The following is an 18,339-nucleotide window of genomic DNA, read 5'->3' as shown; positions in this document are numbered from 1 at the left end:
CCTATATCCAAAGTGTGCTCCCCATACCCACAGTGTGCTCCCAATACCCACAGTGTGCTCCCTATAACCACTGTGTGCTCCCAATACCCACAGTGTCCTCCCAATACCCACAGTGTGCTCCAAATACCCACAGTGTTCTCCCAATACCCAGAGTGTGCCTTATACTCAGTGTGCCTCCAATACCCAGTGTGTGCCTTAAACCCAGAGTGTGCCTCCAATACCGAGTGTGTGCCTTATACCCAGAGTGTGCCTCCAATATCCAGTGTGTGCCTTATACCCAGAGTGTGCCTCCAATACCCAGTGTGTGCCTTATACCCAGAGTGTGCCTACAATACCCAGTGTGTGCCTTATACCCAGAGTGTGCCTCCAATACCCAGAGTGTGCCTTATACCCAGAGTGTGCCCTCAATATCCAGTGTGTGCCTTATACCCAGAGTGTGCCTCCAAAACCCAGTGTGTGCCTTATACCCAGAGTGTGCCTCCAATACCCAGTGTGTGCCTTATACCCAGAGTGTGCCTCCAATACCCAGAGTGTGCCTTATACCCAGAGTGTGCCTCCAATACCCAGTGTCTGCCTTATACCCTGAGTGTGCCTCCAATACCCAGTGTGTGCCTTATACCCAGAGTGTGCCTCAAATACCCAGAGTGTGCCTCCAAAACCCAGTGTGTGCCTTGTACCCAGAGTGTGCCTCCAATACCCAGTGTGTGCCTTATATTCAGACTGTGCCTCCAATACCCAGTGTATGCCTTATACTCAGACTGTGCTTCCAATACCCAGTGTCTGCCTTATACCCAGAGTGTGCCTCCAATTCCCAGTGTGTGCATTATAGCCAGTGTGTGCCTTATACCCAGAGTGTGCCTCCAATACCCAGTGTGTGCCTTATACCCAGAGTGTGCCTCCAATACCCAGTGTGTGCCGTAAACCCAGAGTGTGCCTCCATTACCCAGTGTGTGCCTTATACCCAGAGTGTGCCTCCAATACCCAGTGTGTGCCTTATACCCAGAGTGTGCCTCCAATACCCAGTGTGTGCTCCCAATACCCACAGTGTCCTCCCAATACCCACAGTGTCCTCCCTATACCCACAGTGTGCTCCCCATACCCACAGTGTCCTCCCTATACCCACAGTGTCCTCCCAATACCCACAGTGTCCTCCCTATACCCACAGTGTGCTCCCAATACCCACAGTGTGCTACCTATACTCACAGTGTCCTCCCAATACCCACAGTGTCCTCCCTATACCCACAGTGTGCTCCCTATACCCACAGTGTCCTCCCAATACCCACAATGTGCTCCCTATGCCCACAGTGTCCTCCCAATACCCACAGTGTGCTCCCAATACCCACAATGTGCTCCCTATACCCACAGTGTCCTCCCAATACCCACAGTGTCCTCCCTAAACCCACAGTGTGCTCCCAATACCCACAGTGTGCTACCTATACCGACAGTGTCCTCCCAATACCAACAGTGTGCTCCCCATACCCACAGTGTGCAACCCAATACCCACAGTGTGCTCCCAATACCCACAGTGTCCTCCCTATACCCACAGTGTGCTCCCAATACCCACAGTGTGCTCCCTATACCCACAGTGTCCTCCCAATACCCACAGTGTCCTCCCTATACCCACAGTGTGCTCCCAATATCCACAGTGTGCTCCCTATACCCACAGTGTGCTCGAGTGTGTTCACCCTATACCCACAGTGTGCTCCAGTGTGTGCGCCCTATATCCAAAGTGTGCTCCCCATACCCACAGTGTGCTCCCAATACCCACAGTGTGCTCCCTATAACCACCGTGTGCTACCAATACCCACAGTGTGCTACCAATACCCACAGTGTGCTCCCAATACCCACAGTGTGCTCCCCATACCCACAGTGTCCTCCCAATACCAACAGTGTGCTCCCCATACCCACAGTGTGCTCCCAATACCCACAGTGTGCTCCCAATACCCACAGTGTACTCCCTATACCCACAGTGTGCTCCCAATACCCACAGTGTGCTCCCTATACCCACAGTGTGCTCCAGTGTGTGCACCCTATATCCAAAGTGTGCTCCCCATACCCACAGTGTGCTCCCAATACCCACAGTGTGCTCCCTATAACCACTGTGTGCTCCCAATACCCACAGTGTCCTCCCAATACCCACAGTGTGCTCCAAATACCCACAGTGTTCTCCCAATACCCAGAGTGTGCCTTATACTCAGTGTGCCTCCAATACCCAGTGTGTGCCTTAAACCCAGAGTGTGCCTCCAATACCGAGTGTGTGCCTTATACCCAGAGTGTGCCTCCAATACCCAGTGTGTGCCTTATACCCAGAGTGTGCCTCCAATACCCAGTGTGTGCCTTATACCCAGAGTGTGCCTCCAATACCCAGTGTGTGCCTTATACCAAGAGTGTGCCTCCAATACCCAGAGTGTGCCTCCAAAACCCAGTGTGTGCCTTGTACCCAGAGTGTGCCTCCAATACCCAGTGTGTGCCTTATATTCAGACTGTGCCTCCAATACCCAGTGTATGCCTTATACTCAGACTGAGCTTCCAATACCCAGGGTCTGCCTTATACCCAGAGTGTGCCTCCAATTCCCAGTGTGTGCATTATAGCCAGTGTGTGCCTTATACCCAGAGTGTGCCTCCAATACCCAGTGTGTGCCTTATACCCAGAGTGTGCCTCCAATACCCAGTGTGTGCCGTAAACCCAGAGTGTGCCTCCATTACCCAGTGTGTGCCTTATACCCAGAGTGTGCCTCCAATACCCAGTGTGTGCCTTATACCCAGAGTGTGCCTCCAATACCCAGTGTGTGCTCCCAATACCCACAGTGTCCTCCAATACCCACAGTGTCCTCCCTATACCCACAGTGTGCTCCCCATACCCACAGTGTCCTCCCTATACCCACAGTGTCCTCCCAATACCCACAGTGTCCTCCCTATACCCACAGTGTGCTCCCAATACCCACAGTGTGCTACCTATACTCACAGTGTCCTCCCAATACCCACAGTGTCCTCCCTATACCCACAGTGTGCTCCCTATACCCACAGTGTCCTCCCAATACCCACAATGTGCTCCCTATGCCCACAGTGTCCTCCCAATACCCACAGTGTGCTCCCGATACCCACAATGTGCTCCCTATACCCACAGTGTCCTCCCAATACCCACAGTGTCCTCCCTAAACCCACAGTGTGCTCCCAATACCCACAGTGTGCTACCTATACCGACAGTGTCCTCCCAATACCAACAGTGTGCTCCCCATACCCACAGTGTGCAACCCAATACCCACAGTGTCCTCCCTATACCCACAGTGTGCTCCCAATACCCACAGTGTGCTCCCTATACCCACAGTGTCCTCCCAATACCCACAGTGTCCTCCCTATACCCACAGTGTGCTCCCAATATCCACAGTGTGCTCCCTATACCCACAGTGTGCTCGAGTGTGTTCACCCTATACCCACAGTGTGCTCCAGTGTGTGCGCCCTATATCCAAAGTGTGCTCCCCATACCCACAGTGTGCTCCCAATACCCACAGTGTGCTCCCTATAACCACCGTGTGCTACCAATACCCACAGTGTGCTCCCAATACCCACAGTGTGCTCCCAATACCCACAGTGTGCTCCCCATACCCACAGTGTCCTCCCAATACCCACAGTGTGCTCCCCATACCCACAGTGTGCTCCCAATACCCACAGTGTGCTCCCAATACCCACAGTGTACTCCCTATACCCACAGTGTGCTCCCAATACCCACAGTGTGCTCCCTATACCCACAGTGTGCTCCAGTGTGTGCACCCTATATCCAAAGTGTGCTCCCCATACCCACAGTGTGCTCCCAATACCCACAGTGTGCTCCCTATAACCACTGTGTGCTCCCAATACCCACAGTGTCCTCCCAATACCCACAGTGTGCTCCAAATACCCACAGTGTTCTCCCAATACCCAGAGTGTGCCTTATACTCAGTGTGCCTCCAATACCCAGTGTGTGCCTTAAACCCAGAGTGTGCCTCCAATACCGAGTGTGTGCCTTATACCCAGAGTGTGCCTCCAATATCCAGTGTGTGCCTTATACCCAGAGTGTGCCTCCAATACCCAGTGTGTGCCTTATACCCAGAGTGTGCCTACAATACCCAGTGTGTGCCTTATACCCAGAGTGTGCCTCCAATACCCAGAGTGTGCCTTATACCCAGAGTGTGCCCTCAATATCCAGTGTGTGCCTTATACCCAGAGTGTGCCTCCAAAACCCAGTGTGTGCCTTATACCCAGAGTGTGCCTCCAATACCCAGTGTGTGCCTTATACCCAGAGTGTGCCTCCAATACCCAGAGTGTGCCTTATACCCAGAGTGTGCCTCCAATACCCAGTGTCTGCCTTATACCCTGAGTGTGCCTCCAATACCCAGTGTGTGCCTTATACCCAGAGTGTGCCTCAAATACCCAGAGTGTGCCTCCAAAACCCAGTGTGTGCCTTGTACCCAGAGTGTGCCTCCAATACCCAGTGTGTGCCTTATATTCAGACTGTGCCTCCAATACCCAGTGTATGCCTTATACTCAGACTGTGCTTCCAATACCCAGTGTCTGCCTTATACCCAGAGTGTGCCTCCAATTCCCAGTGTGTGCATTATAGCCAGTGTGTGCCTTATACCCAGAGTGTGCCTCCAATACCCAGTGTGTGCCTTATACCCAGAGTGTGCCTCCAATACCCAGTGTGTGCCGTAAACCCAGAGTGTGCCTCCATTACCCAGTGTGTGCCTTATACCCAGAGTGTGCCTCCAATACCCAGTGTGTGCCTTATACCCAGAGTGTGCCTCCAATACCCAGTGTGTGCTCCCAATACCCACAGTGTCCTCCCAATACCCACAGTGTCCTCCCTATACCCACAGTGTGCTCCCCATACCCACAGTGTCCTCCCTATACCCACAGTGTCCTCCCAATACCCACAGTGTCCTCCCTATACCCACAGTGTGCTCCCAATACCCACAGTGTGCTACCTATACTCACAGTGTCCTCCCAATACCCACAGTGTCCTCCCTATACCCACAGTGTGCTCCCTATACCCACAGTGTCCTCCCAATACCCACAATGTGCTCCCTATGCCCACAGTGTCCTCCCAATACCCACAGTGTGCTCCCAATACCCACAATGTGCTCCCTATACCCACAGTGTCCTCCCAATACCCACAGTGTCCTCCCTAAACCCACAGTGTGCTCCCAATAACCACAGTGTGCTACCTATACCGACAGTGTCCTCCCAATACCAACAGTGTGCTCCCCATACCCACAGTGTGCAACCCAATACCCACAGTGTGCTCCCAATACCCACAGTGTCCTCCCTATACCCACAGTGTGCTCCCAATACCCACAGTGTGCTCCCTATACCCACAGTGTCCTCCCAATACCCACAGTGTCCTCCCTATACCCACAGTGTGCTCCCAATATCCACAGTGTGCTCCCTATACCCACAGTGTGCTCGAGTGTGTTCACCCTATACCCACAGTGTGCTCCAGTGTGTGCGCCCTATATCCAAAGTGTGCTCCCCATACCCACAGTGTGCTCCCAATACCCACAGTGTGCTCCCTATAACCACCGTGTGCTACCAATACCCACAGTGTGCTACCAATACCCACAGTGTGCTCCCAATACCCACAGTGTGCTCCCCATACCCACAGTGTCCTCCCAATACCAACAGTGTGCTCCCCATACCCACAGTGTGCTCCCAATACCCACAGTGTGCTCCCAATACCCACAGTGTACTCCCTATACCCACAGTGTGCTCCCAATACCCACAGTGTGCTCCCTATACCCACAGTGTGCTCCAGTGTGTGCACCCTATATCCAAAGTGTGCTCCCCATACCCACAGTGTGCTCCCAATACCCACAGTGTGCTCCCTATAACCACTGTGTGCTCCCAATACCCACAGTGTCCTCCCAATACCCACAGTGTGCTCCAAATACCCACAGTGTTCTCCCAATACCCAGAGTGTGCCTTATACTCAGTGTGCCTCCAATACCCAGTGTGTGCCTTAAACCCAGAGTGTGCCTCCAATACCGAGTGTGTGCCTTATACCCAGAGTGTGCCTCCAATACCCAGTGTGTGCCTTATACCCAGAGTGTGCCTCCAATACCCAGTGTGTGCCTTATACCCAGAGTGTGCCTCCAATACCCAGTGTGTGCCTTATACCAAGAGTGTGCCTCCAATACCCAGTGTGTGCCTTATACCCAGTGTGTGCCTCCAATACCCAGTGTGTGCCTTATACCCAGAGTGTGCCTCCAATACCCAGTGTGTGCCTTATACCCAGAGTGTGTTTTCAATACCCATTGTGTGCCTTATACCCAGAGTGTGCCTCCAATACCCAGTGTGTGCCTTTTACCCAAAGTGTGCCTCCAATACCCAGTGTGTGCCTTATACCCAGAGTGTGCCTCCAATACGCAGTGTGTGCCTTATACCCAGAGTGTGCCTCCAATGCGCAGTGTGTGCCTTTTACCCAGAGTGTGCCTCCAATATGCAGTGTGTGCCTTAAACCCAGAGTGTGCCTCCAATACCCAGTGTCTGCCTTATACCAAGATTGTGCCCCCAATACCCAGTGTGTGCCTTATACCCAGAGTGTGCCTCCAATACCCATTGTGTGCTTTATACCCAGAGTGTGCCTCAAATATCCAGTGTGTGCCTTATACCCAGAGTGTGCCTCCAATACCCAGAGTGTGCCTTATACCCTGAGTGTGCCTCCAATACCCAGTGTGTGCCTTATACCCAGAGTGTGCCTCCAATACCCAGTGTGTGCCTTATACCCAGAGTGTGCCTTATACCCAGAATGTGCCTCCAATACCCAGTGTGTGCCTTATTCCAAGAGTGTGGCTCCAATACCCAGTGTGTGCCTCCAATACCCAGTGTGTGCCTTATACCCAGAGTGTGCCTCCAATACCCAGAGTGTGCCTCCAATACCCAGTGTCTGCCTTATACCCAGAGTGTGCCTCCAATACCCAGTGTGTGCCTTATACCCAGAGTGTGCCTCCAATACCCAGTGTGTGCATTATACCCAGAGTGTGCCTCCAATACCCAGTGTGTGCCTTAAACACAGAGTGTGCCTCCAATACCCAGTGTGTGCCTTATACCCAGAGTGTGCCTCCAATACCCATTGTGTGCCGTATACCCAGAGTGTGCCTCCATTACCCAGTGTGTGCCTTATGCCCAGAGTGTGCCTCCAATACCCATTGTGTGCCTTATACCCACAGTGTGCCTCCAATACCCATTGTGTGCCTTATACCTAGAGTGTGCCTCCAATAACCAGTGTGTGCCTTATACCTAGAGTGTGCCTCCAATACCCAGTGTGAGCCTTATACCCAGAGTGTGCCTCCAATACCCAGTGTCTGCCTTATACCCAGGGTGTGCCTCCAATTCCCAGTGTGTGCCTTATACCCAGAGAGTGCCGCCAATACCCAGTGTGTGCCTTATACCCAGAGTGTGCCTCCAATATCCAGTGTGTGCCTTATACCCAGAGTGTGCCTCCAATACCCAGTGTGTGCCTTATACCCAGAGTGTGCCTCCAATACCCAGTGTGTGCCTTATACCCAGAGTGTGCCTTATACCCAGAGTGTGCCTCCAATATCCAGTGTGTGCCTTATACCCAGAGTGTGCCTCCAATACCCAGTGTGTGCCTTATACCCAGAGTGTGCCTCCAATACCCAGTGTGTGCCTTATACCCAGAGTGTGCCTCCAATACCCAGAGTGTGCCTTATACCCAGAGTGTGCCTCCAATACCCAGTGTCTGCCTTATACCCTGAGTGTGCCTCCAATACCCAGTGTGTGCCTTATACCCAGAGTGTGCCTCAAATACCCAGAGTGTGCCTCCAAAACCCAGTGTGTGCTTTATACCCAGAGTGTACTCCAATACCCAGTGTGTGCCTTATACCCAGTGTGTGCCTTATACCCAGAGTGTGCCTCAAATACCCAGAGTGTGCCTCCAATACCCAGTGTGTGACTTATACCCTGAGTGTGCCTCCAATACCCAGTGTGTGCCTTATACCAAGAGTGTGCCTCCAATACCCAGTGTGTGCCTTATACCCAGAGTGTGCCTCCAATACCCAGTGTGTGCCTTATATCAAGAGTGTGCCTCCAATACCCAGCGTGTGCTTTATACCCAGAGTGTGCCTCCAATACCCAGTGTGTGCCTTATACCCAGTGTGTGCCTTATACTCAGAGTGCGCCTCCAATTCCCAGTGTGTGCCTTTTACCCAAAGTGTGCCTCCAATACCCAGTGTGTGCCTTATACCCAGAGTGTGCCTCCAATTCCCAGTGTGTGCCTTATACCCAGAGTGTGCCTCCAATACGCAGTGTGTGCCTTTTACCCAGAGTGTGCCTCCAATACGCAGTGTGTGCCTTAAACCCAGAGTGTGCCTCCAATACCCAGTGTCTGCCTTATACCAAGAGTGTGCCCACAATACCCAGTGTGTGCCTTATACCCAGAGTGTGCCTCCAATACCCATTGTGTGCCTTATACCCAGAGTGTGCCTCAAATATCCAGTGTGTGCCTTATACCCAGAGTGTGCCTCCAATACCCAGAGTGTGCCTTATACCCTGAGTGTGCCTCCAATACCCAGTGTGTGCCTTATACCAAGAGTGTGCCTCCAATACCCAGTGTGTGCCTTATACCCAGAGTGTGCCTTATACCCAGAATGTGCCTCCAATACCCAGTGTGTGCCTTATTCCAAGAGTGTGGCTCCAATACCCAGTGTGTGCCTCCAATACCCAGTGTGTGCCTTATACCCAGAGTGTGCCTCCAATACCCAGTGTGTGCATTATACCCAGAGTGTGCCTCCAATACCCAGTGTGTGCCTCAAACACAGAGTGTGCCTCCAATACCCAGTGTGTGCCTTATACCCAGAGTGTGCCTCCAATACCCATTGTGTGCCGTATACCCAGAGTGTGCCTCCATTACCCAGTGTGTGCCTTATGCCCAGAGTGTGCCTCCAATACCCATTGTGTACCTTATACCCACAGTGTGCGTCCAATACCCATTGTGTGCCTTATACCTAGAGTGTGCCTCCAATACCCAGTGTGTGCCTTATACCTAGAGTGTGCCTCCAATACCCAGTGTGTGCCTTATACCCAGAGTGTGCCTCCAATACCCAGTGTCTGCCTTATACCCAGAGTGTGCCTCCAATTCCCAGTGTGTGCCTTATACCCAGAGAGTGCCGCCAATACCCAGTGTGTGCCTTATACTAAGAGTGTGCCTCCAATATCCAGTGTGTGCCTTATACCCAGAGTGTGCCTCCAATACCCAGTGTGTGCCTTATACCCAGAGTGTGCCTCCAATACCCAGTGTGTGCCTTATACCCAGATTGTGCTTATACCCAGAGTGTGCCTCCAATATCCAGTGTGTGCCTTATACCCAGAGTGTGCCTCCAATACCCAGTGTGTGCCTTATACCCAGAGTGTGCCTCCAATACCCAGTGTGTGCCTTATACCCAGAGTGTGCCTCCAATACCCAGAGTGTGCCTTATACCCAGAGTGTGCCTCCAATACCCAGTGTCTGCCTTATACCCTGAGTGTGCCTCCAATACCCACAGTGTGCCTTATACCCAGAGTGTGCCTCAAATACCCAGAGTGTGCCTCCAAAACCCAGTGTGTGCTTTTACCCAGAGTGTGCCTCCAATACCCAGTGTGTGCCTTATAACCAGTGTGTGCCTTATACCCAGAGTGTGCCTCAAATACCCAGAGTGTGCCTCCAATACCCAGTGTGTGACTTATACCCTGAGTGTGCCTCCAATACCCAGTGTGTGCCTTATACCAAGAGTGTGCCTCCAATACCCAGTGTGTGCCTTATGCCCAGACTGTGCCTCCAATACCCAGTGTGTGCCTTATACCAAGAATGTGCCTACAATACCCAGTGTGTGCTTTATACCCAGAGTGTGCCTCCAATACCCAGTGTGTGCCTTATACCCAGTGTATGCCTTATACTCAGACTGTGCCTCCAATACCCAGTGTCTGCCTTATACCCAGAGTGTGCCTCCAATTCCCAGTGTGTGCATTATAGCCAGTGTGTGCCTTATACCCAGAGTGTGCCTCCAATACCCACAGTATGCTCCCAATACCCACAGTGTCCTCCCTATACCCACAGTGGCTCCCAATACCCACAGTGTGCTACCTATACCCACAGTGTGCTCCCAATATCCACAGTGTCCTCCCAATACCCACAGTGTGCTCCCAATACCCACAGTGTGCTCCCTATACCCACAGTGTCCTCCCAATACCCACAATGTGCTCCCTATGCCCACAGTGTCCTCCCAATACCCACAGTGTATCCCAATACCCACAGTGTGCTCCCTATACCCACAGTGTGCTCCCTATGCCCACAGTGTCCTCCCAATACCCACAGTGTCCTCCCTATACCCACAGTGTGCTCCCAATACCCATAGTGTGCTCCCTATACCCACAGTGTCCTCCCAATACCCACAGTGTGCTCCCCATACCCACAGTGTGCTCCCAATACCCACAGTGTGCTACCTATACCCACAGTGTCCTCCCAATACCCACAGTGTTCTCCCCATACCCACAGTGTGCTCCCAATACCCACAGTGTGCTACCTATACCCACAGTGTCCTCCCAATACCCACAGTGTGCTCCCCATACCCACAGTGTGCTCCCAATACCCACAGTGTCCTCCCAATACCCACAGTGTGCTCCCCATACCCACAGTGTGCTCCCAATACCCACAGTGTGCTCCCTATACCCACAGTGTCCTCCCAATACCCACAGTGTGCTCCCCATACCCACAGTGTGCTCCCAATACCCACAGTGTGCTCCCAATACCCACAGTGTCCTCCCTATACCCACAGTGTGCTCCCAATACCCACAGTGTGCTCCCTATACCCACAGTGTCCTCCCAATACCCACAGTGTCCTCCCTATACCCACAGTGTGCTCCCAATACCCACAGTGTGCTCCCTATACCCACAGTGTGCTCCAGTGTGTGCACCCTATATCCAAAGTGTGCTCCCCATACCCACAGTGTGCTCCCAATACCCACAGTGTGCTCCCAATACCCACAGTGTCCTCCCAATACCCACAGTGTGCTCCAAATACCCACAGTGTTCTCCCAATACCCAGAGTGTGCCTTATACTCAGTGTGCCTCCAATACCCAGTGTGTGCCTTATACCAAGAGTGTGCCTCCAATACCCAGTGTGTGCCTTATACCCAGAGTGTGCCTCCAATACCCAGTGTGTGCCTTATACCCAGAGTGTGCCTCCAATGCCCAGTGTGTGCCTTATACCAAGACTGTGCCTCCAATACCCAGTGTGTGCCTTAAACCCAGTGTTTGCCTCCAATACCCAGTGTGTGCCTTATACCCAGAGTGTGCCTCAAATACCCATTGTGTGCCTTATATCTAGAGTGTGCCTCCAATACCCAGTGTGTGCCTTATACCCAGAGTGTGCCTCCAATACCCATTGTGTGCCGTATACCCAGAGTGTGCCTCCATTACCCAGTGTGTGCCTTATGCCCAGAGTGTGCCTCCAATACCCATTGTGTGCCTTATACCCACAGTGTGCCTCCAATACCCATTGTGTGCCTTATACCTAGAGTGTGCCTCCAATACCCAGTGTGTGCCTTATACCTAGAGTGTGTCTCCAATACCCAGTGTGTGCCTTATACCCAGAGTGTGCCTCCAATATCCAGTGTGTGCCTTATACCCAGAGTGTGCCTCCAATACCCAGTGTGTGCCTTATACCCAGAGTGTGCCTCCAATACCCAGTGTGTGCCTTATACCCAGAGGGTGCCTCCAATACCCAGTGTCTGCCTTATACCATGAGTGTGCCTCCAATACCCAGTGTGTGCCTTATACCCAGTGTATGCCTTATACCCAGAGTGTGCCTCAAATACCCAGCGTGTGCCTCCAAAACCCAGTGTGTGCCTTATACCCAGAGTGTGCCTCCAATACCCAGTGTGTGCCTTATACCCAGTGTGTGCCTTATACACAGAGTGTGCCTCAAATACCCAGAGTGTGCCTCCAATACCCAGTGTGTGACTTATACCCTGAGTGTGCCTCCAATACCCAGTGTGTGCCGTATTCCCAGAGTGTGCCTCCAATACCCAGTGTGTGCCTTATACCAAGATTGTGCCTTATACCCAGAGTGTGCCTCCAATATCCAGTGTGTGCCTTAAACCCAGAGTGTGCCTCCAATACCCAGTGTGTGCCTTATACCCAGAGTGTGCCTCCAATACCCAGTGTGTGCCTTATACCCAGAGTGTGCCTCCAATACCCAGAGTGTGCATTATACCCAGAGTGTGCCTCCAATACCCAGTGTCTGCCTTATACCCTGAGTGTCCTCCCAATACCCACAGTGTGCCTTATACCCAGAGTGTGCCTCAAATACCCAGAGTGTGCCTCCAAAACCCAGTGTGTGCCTTATACCCAGAGTGTGCCTCCAATACCCAGTGTGTGCCTTATACCCAGTGTGTGCCTTATACCCAGAGTGTGCCTCAAATACTCAGAGTGTGCCTCCAATACCCAGTGTGTGACTTATACCTTGAGTGTGCCTCCAATACCCAGTGTGTGCCTTATACCAAGAGTGTGCCTCCAATATCCAGTGTGTGCCTTATACCCAGAGTGTGCCTCCAATACCCAGTGTGTGCCTTATACCAAGAGTGTGCCTCCAATACCCAGTGTGTGCTTTATACCCAGAGTGTGCCTCCAATACCCAGTGTGTGCCTTATACCCAGTGTGTGCCTTATACTCAGAGTGCGCCTCCAATTCCCAGTGTGTGCCTTATACCCAGAGTGTGCCTCCATTACCCAGTGTGTGCCTTATACTCAGATTGTGCCTCCAATACCCAGTGTATGCCTTATACTCAGACTGTGCCTCCAATACCCAGTGTCTGCCTTATACCCAGAGTGTGCCTACAAATACCCATTGTGTGCCTTATACCCACAGTGTGCTTCCAATACCCATTGTGTGCCTTATACCTAGAGTGTGCCTCCAATACCCAGTTTGTGCCTTATACCCAGAGTGTGCCTCAAATACCCAGTGTGTGCCTTATACCCAGAGTGTGCCTCCAATACCCAGTGTGTGCCTTATACCCAGAGTGTGCCTCCAATACCCAGTGTGTGCTCTCAATACCAACAGTGTTCTCCCAATTCCCACAGTGTCCTGCCTATACCCACAGTGTGCTCCCCATACCCACAGTGTCCTCCCTATACCCACAGTGTCCTCCCAATACCCACAGTGTCCTCCCTATACCCACAGTGTGCTCCCAATACCCACAGTGTGCTACCTATACCCACAGTGTCCTCCCAATACCCACAGTGTCCTCCCTATACCCACAGTGTGCTCCCAATACCCACAGTGTGCTCCCAATACCCACAGTGTGCTCCCAATATCCACAGTGTCCTCCCAATACCCACAGTGTGCTCCCAATACCCACAGTGTGCTCCCTATACCCACAGTGTCCTCCCAATACCCACAATGTGTTCCCTATGCCCACAGTGTCCTCCCAATACCCACAGTGTGCTCCCAATACCCACAGTGTGCCTCCCTATACCCACAGTGTGCTCCCTATACCCACAGTGTCCTCCCAATGCCCACAGTGTGCTCCCAATACCCACAGTGTGCTCCCAATACCCACAGTGTGCTCCCTATACCCACAGTGTCCTCCCAATACCCACAGTGTGCTCCCCATACCCACAGTGTGCTCCCAATACCCACAGTGTGCTCCCTATACCCACAGTGTCCTCCCAATACCAAAAGTGTGCTCCCCATACCCACAGTGTGCTCCCAATACCCACAGTGTGCTCCCAATACCCACAGTGTCCTCCCTATACCCACAGTGTGCTCCCAATACCCACAGTGTGCTCCCTATACCCACAGTGTCCTCCCAATACCCACAGTGTCCTCCCTATACCCACAGTGTGCTCCCAATATCCACAGTATGCTCCCAATACCAACAGTGTGCTCCAGTGTGTGCACCCTATACGCACAGTGTGCTCCAGTGTGTGTGCCCTATATCCAAAGTGTGCTCCCCATACCCACAGTGTGCTCCCAATACCCACAGTGTGCTCCCTATAACCACTGTGTGCTCCCAATACCCACAGTGTGCTCCCAATACCCACAGTGTGTTCCCAATACCCACATTGTGCTCCCAATACCCACAGTGTCCTCCCAATACCCACAGTGTTCTCCCCATACCCACAGTGTCCTCCCAATACCCACAGTGTGCTCCAAATACCCACAGTGTTCTCCCAATACCCAGAGTGTGCCTTATACTCAGTGTGCCTCCAATACCCAGTGTGTGCCTTAAACCCAGAGTGTGCCTCCAATACCCAGTGTGTGCCTTATACCCAGAGTGTGCCTCCAATACCCAGTGTGTGCCTTAAACCCAGAGTGTGCCTCCAATACCCAGTGTGTGCCTTATACCCAGAGTGTGCCTCCAATACCCAGTGTGTGCCTTATACCCAGAGTGTGCCTCCAATACCCAGTGTGTGCCTTATACCAAGAGTGTGCCTCCAATACCCAGTGTGTGCCTAATACCCAGTGTGTGCCTCCAATACCCAGTGTGTGCCTTATACCCAGAGTGTGCCTCCAATACCCAGTGTGTGCCTTATACCCAGAGTGTGCCTCCAATACCCATTGTGTGCTTTATACCCAGAGTGTGCCTCCAATACCCAGTGTGTGCCTTTTACCCAAAGTGTGCCTCCAATACCCAGTGTGTGCCTTATACCAAGAGTGTGCCTCCAATACGCAGTGTGTGCCTTATACCCAGAGTGTGCCTCCAATACGCAGTGTGTGCCTTTTACCCAGAGTGTGCCTCCAATACGCAGTGTGTGCCCTAAACCCAGAGTGTGCCTCCAATACCCAGTGTCTGCCTTATACCAAGAGTGTGCCCCCAATACCCAGTGTGTGCCTTATACCCAGAGTGTGCCTCCAATACCCGTTGTGTGCCTTATACCAAGAGTGTGCCTCAAATATCCAGTGTGTGCCTTATACCCAGAGTGTGCCTCCAATACCCAGAGTGTGCCTTATACCCTGAGTGTGCCTCCAATACCCAGTGTGTGCCTTATACCAAGAGTGTGCCTCCAATACCCAGTGTGTGCCTCCAATACCCAGTGTGTGCCTTATACCCAGAGTGTGCCTCAAATACCCAGAGTGTGCCTCCAATACCCAGTGTCTGCCTTATACCCAGAGTGTGCCTCCAATACCCAGTGTGTGCCTTATACCCAGAGTGTGCCTCCAATACCCAGTGTGTGCATTATACCCAGAGTGTGCCTCCAATACCCAGTGTGTGCCTCAAACACAGAGTGTACCTCCAATACCCAGTGTGTGCCTTATACCCAGAGTGTGCCTCCAATACCCATTGTGTGCCGTATACCCAGAGTGTGCCTCCATTACCCATTGTGTGCCTTATACCCACAGTGTGCCTCCAATACCCATTGTGTGCCTTATACCTAGAGTATGCCTCCAATACTCAGTGTGTGCCTCATACCTAGAGTGTGCCTCCAATACCCAGTGTGTGCCTTATACCCAGAGTGTGCCTCCAATACCCAGTGTCTGCCTTATACCCAGAGTGTGCCTCCAATACCCATTGTGTGCCGTATACCCAGAGTGTGCCTCCATTACCCAGTGTGTGCCTTATGCCCAGAGTGTGCCTCCAATACCCATTGTGTGCCTTATACCCACAGTGTCCTCCCTATACCCACAGTGTGCTCCCAATACACACAGTGTGCTCCCTATACCCACAGTATCCTCCCAATACCCACAGTGTCCTCCCTATACCCACAGTGTCCTCCCAATACCCACAGTGTGCTCCCTATACCCACAGTGTGCTCCCAATACCCACAGTGTCCTCCCAATACCCACAGTGTCCTCCCAATACCCACAGTATGCTCCCAATACCCACAGTGTCCTCCAAATACCCACAGTGTGCTCCAAATACCCACAGTGTTCTCCCAATACCCAGAGTGTGCCTTATACTCAGTGTGCCTCCAATACCCCGTGTGTGCCTTATACCCAGAGTGTGCCTCCAATACCCAGTGTGTGCCTTATACCCAGAGTGTGCCTCCAACACCCAGTGTGTGCCTTATACCCAGAGTGTGCCTCCAATACCCAGTGTGTGCCTTATACCCAGAGTGTGCCTCCAATACCCAGTGTGTGCATTATACCCAGAGTGTGCCTCCAATACCCAGTGTGTGCCTTAAACACAGAGTGTGCCTTCAATACCCAGTGTGTGCCTTATACCCAGAGTGTGCCTGCAATACCCATTGTGTGCCGTATACCCAGAGTGTGCCTCCATTACCCAGTGTGTGCCTTATGCCCAGAGTTTGCCTCCAATACCCATTGTGTGCCTTATACCTAGAGTGTGCCTCCAATACCCAGTGTGTGCCTTATACCCAGAGTGTGCCTCCAATACCCAGTGTCTGCCTTATACCCAGAGTGTGCCTCCAATTCCCAGTGTGTGCCTTATACCCAGAGTGTGCCGCCAATACCCAGTGTGTGCCTTATACCCAAAGTGTGCCTCCAATATCCAGTGTGTGCCTTATACCCAGAGTGTGCCTCCAATACCCAGTGTGTGCCTTATACCCAGAGTGTGCCTACAATACCCAGTGTGTGCCTTATACCCAGAGTGTGCCTCCAATACCCAGAGTGTGCCTTATACCCAGAGTGTGCCCTCAATATCCAGTGTGTGCCTTATACCCAGAGTGTGCCTCCAAAACCCAGTGTGTGCCTTATACCCAGAGTGTGCCTCCAATACCCAGTGTGTGCCTTATACCCAGAGTGTGCCTCCAATACCCAGAGTGTGCCTTATACCCAGAGTGTGCCTCCAATACCCAGTGTCTGCCTTATACCCTGAGTGTGCCTCCAATACCCAGTGTGTGCCTTATACCCAGAGTGTGCCTCAAATACCCAGAGTGTGCCTCCAAAACCCAGTGTGTGCCTTGTACCCAGAGTGTGCCTCCAATACCCAGTGTGTGCCTTATATTCAGACTGTGCCTCCAATACCCAGTGTATGCCTTATACTCAGACTGAGCTTCCAATACCCAGTGTCTGCCTTATACCCAGAGTGTGCCTCCAATTCCCAGTGTGTGCATTATAGCCAGTGTGTGCCTTATACCCAGAGTGTGCCTCCAATACCCAGTGTGTGCCTTATACCCAGAGTGTGCCTCCAATACCCAGTGTGTGCCGTAAACCCAGAGTGTGCCTCCATTACCCAGTGTGTGCCTTATACCCAGAGTGTGCCTCCAATACCCAGTGTGTGCCTTATACCCAGAGTGTGCCTCCAATACCCAGTGTGTGCTCCCAATACCCACAGTGTCCTCCAATACCCACAGTGTCCTCCCTATACCCACAGTGTGCTCCCCATACCCACAGTGTCCTCCCTATACCCACAGTGTCCTCCCAATACCCACAGTGTCCTCCCTATACCCACAGTGTGCTCCCAATACCCACAGTGTGCTACCTATACTCACAGTGTCCTCCCAATACCCACAGTGTCCTCCCTATACCCACAGTGTGCTCCCTATACCCACAGTGTCCTCCCAATACCCACAATGTGCTCCCTATGCCCACAGTGTCCTCCCAATACCCACAGTGTGCTCCCGATACCCACAATGTGCTCCCTATACCCACAGTGTCCTCCCAATACCCACAGTGTCCTCCCTAAACCCACAGTGTGCTCCCAATACCCACAGTGTGCTACCTATACCGACAGTGTCCTCCCAATACCAACAGTGTGCTCCCTATACCCACAGTGTGCAACCCAATACCCACAGTGTCCTCCCTATACCCACAGTGTGCTCCCAATACCCACAGTGTGCTCCCTATACCCACAGTGTCCTCCCAATACCCACAGTGTCCTCCCTATACCCACAGTGTGCTCCCAATATCCACAGTGTGCTCCCTATACCCACAGTGTGCTCGAGTGTGTTCACCCTATACCCACAGTGTGCTCCAGTGTGTGCGCCCTATATCCAAAGTGTGCTCCCCATACCCACAGTGTGCTCCCAATACCCACAGTGTGCTCCCTATAACCACCGTGTGCTACCAATACCCACAGTGTGCTCCCAATACCCACAGTGTGCTCCCAATACCCACAGTGTGCTCCCCATACCCACAGTGTCCTCCCAATACCCACAGTGTGCTCCCCATACCCACAGTGTGCTCCCAATACCCACAGTGTGCTCCCAATACCCACAGTGTACTCCCTATACCCACAGTGTGCTCCCAATACCCACAGTGTGCTCCCTATACCCACAGTGTGCTCCAGTGTGTGCACCCTATATCCAAAGTGTGCTCCCCATACCCACAGTGTGCTCCCAATACCCACAGTGTGCTCCCTATAACCACTGTGTGCTCCCAATACCCACAGTGTCCTCCCAATA

This window comes from Pseudophryne corroboree, chromosome 2 (genome assembly GCF_028390025.1).
Source record: "Pseudophryne corroboree isolate aPseCor3 chromosome 2, aPseCor3.hap2, whole genome shotgun sequence".
NCBI classification, from domain to species: domain Eukaryota; kingdom Metazoa; phylum Chordata; class Amphibia; order Anura; family Myobatrachidae; genus Pseudophryne; species Pseudophryne corroboree.
Note: the sequence above shows the minus strand (reverse complement) of the source record.